This window comes from Propithecus coquereli, unplaced genomic scaffold (assembly GCF_000956105.1).
Source record: "Propithecus coquereli isolate 6110/MARCELLA unplaced genomic scaffold, Pcoq_1.0 Scaffold61, whole genome shotgun sequence".
Taxonomy (NCBI): Eukaryota; Metazoa; Chordata; class Mammalia; order Primates; family Indriidae; genus Propithecus; species Propithecus coquereli.
This window is the reverse complement of record NW_012152063.1, coordinates 5,607,308-5,609,765: the sequence shown is the minus strand read 5'-3', so window position 1 is coordinate 5,609,765 and position 2,458 is coordinate 5,607,308.

Here is a 2,458-nt window from a genome sequence, read left to right as displayed (position 1 = left end):
AGAGAGAGAGAAAGAAAGAAAGAAAAACACACTAGTGTAGAATACATCAGAGGAAGTACAAAAGTAAGCAGCAATGTAAAACAAAGCAATCCTGCCTACCAAACACACATTTAGTCATAAGTTGGGAATGGTAACAAAATTAAATACCCCAAATTCTCCTCTGAGCCAGGTACACTAGAATTCCACCATTACAGATGCATTTGTTGCATTCAAAACTGAAAATCCAGTGTTAAAAGACATAAGGAGAGGAAAAACATAGCTGGCTGTTAAAACTACAGCAGAGATGATCTTACTTCATTGTCTTTTTTGGAACCCACATAGCAAAACCTAAAGAAGCTGAATACCAGACAATAAAATCTTGTTTTGAATAAAAATCCTGTTATGAAGAAAGGATTGATCCATGTGATTTTAAGTCTCCCCAAGAAAGAAGAAGAATGTATAAGGAGGGTCTCCAGAAATAAGGAAAGACACTGGGTCTTTGTGGAAGCCTGAAAGGGGCAGAAGGGGGTAAAACATCAAACGGATAAAGAGATAAACAAAGTGGAAGTGGAGAGACACAAAAGCTAGAAGCTGCTCCCTCCTGGTCTGGCTCTGGGCCAGCCATAATGCCTGTTACCGTGGTGACAGATTACAAAGTTGCTCATGAACAATCGAAAAGATGAAGAGAGGAAGAGAGGAGAGAGGAAAAGGAAGGGAGTGTGAGGGATGGAATATGAAGAGAAGTGTTTGGAGCTGACTGCAACAGCTAAGAGATGAGGAGACAGAAACAAGTTATCCTTCGAAACCGGAACCTCCTATCTCTGGCACTCTCTCTCAACAACCTAAAAATAATGTGGAGGCAGGAAAACGAGAGTTTCAAAACTGAAAGATTTCCATACTTCTTCGTTTTTTTCTTCTTTGTTTAGGTGTCAGTTACTTGTCTCCCTCACTCCCAGCTGCAAGGGAGGCTGGGGAATGTCCCTTGGGAGCCATGCGGCCACAAAGAAAAAGAAATGCGATTTAATTAATACATAGCTGTTTCTACCACACAGATGGAAATAACATATGGTTAAAAAAATGATTTATCCCAAGTCTACCCTCTGAGAGCAAAGATGAACAAATTTAGTAAAATCAAAAGAGCAATTATATCTGTCCTTTATGAAAGATTATGAATTTATCTGTAGTCACTTTGATATAAAATGCATGCATTGGCTTTCTTAGAAACTTGCTTAATTTCAGGTTTAGTAGCACTGCTTTTCCAATGGAAATATTATCTAGTATTGACATAGCAAATAGTGGTGTAGGTTCATGGCTTATAATGTTTTATTTTTTTTTTTATCATAGCCATACAGGTAATCTTAAAAAGAGAATTTTGATCGAAGCAAAAATCATTTAACAAAATGTAATTTGACTTAAATTTGGATCCAATTAAAGTTTCCAAACATGATGCTAGAAAACTAGGGAAAGGTAACACAGCATTGCTATGCAGATATCAAGCATATTACTGAATGTTTAAGAGAATGGTGAGACACTCAATACCAGTGCCACCTCGGACAGTTAGCTACCTGTTGTTGAACGTGGTACTCAGTATTCTAAGATTCAGCTTCTACATCTGTGAAACCACAGAAAGAGTTTAGAATTTGAATTAATTAATCCCTAAAGTCCTTTCTAACTCTAAAGGTTTTACAGGCACAGCAAGAATAAAAGAAGGAGTTAAGTGTCTTGTGCTCCTACGAGTGTAGTAGTAACCTCCCTTTTGTTGAGTAGGACCAAATCCAAACCATTTCAGATACATTGGTATCTGTAAAAATTCCTTTGTGGGAAAGGAAATAGAGTTGTTGGAAACATAAAGAGAAAATTAAGATTTATATCCATAAAGCTCTTAGCATAGTGCTTGATACAAAAAGAGCTCAATAAGTTAGCTAATTTTAGCCATTATAAAACCATGTAAGAACACTTCACAGCCCTAAAAATTCAAAACATTGCTTGTTGTGATTATGCTATTACCTAAAAATCCCTCCAGATCACTTACCATTTGGACTTCAACCTCACATATAAACATGTACCAAGAAGATAGGTTACCAGAAAAGGAAGAGGAAAATTTTATGTTTATCTACCTCTCCCCCTATTCCTCCCTGTTACTTAGTCTTTTCTCCCTTTCTTCTTTCCCCTCTTCTCTCCTCTAAATCCTTGACTATGAGTTAAACCTGGGTAGTTTACTTTCAGAACCCAGGTTCCAAATCACTCTTCTTTACTGACTCTTTTTAGTGCTTTCCACAGTGCCTTGCACATAGGCATTCTGTAAATTTCCGTTGATGATAAAATGCTATGTTAAAGCTTTTGGGGGGCCTGCCTTTAAAATTTTTTACAAGATTCAAGATTTAGAAAGTTTACAGATATGGACAGGAAGTAAGGCTTGAGATGTTTCCAGTCATTCTTATCAGTATTTAAGCAATTTTTGGCATATGTGCTTGCTAAT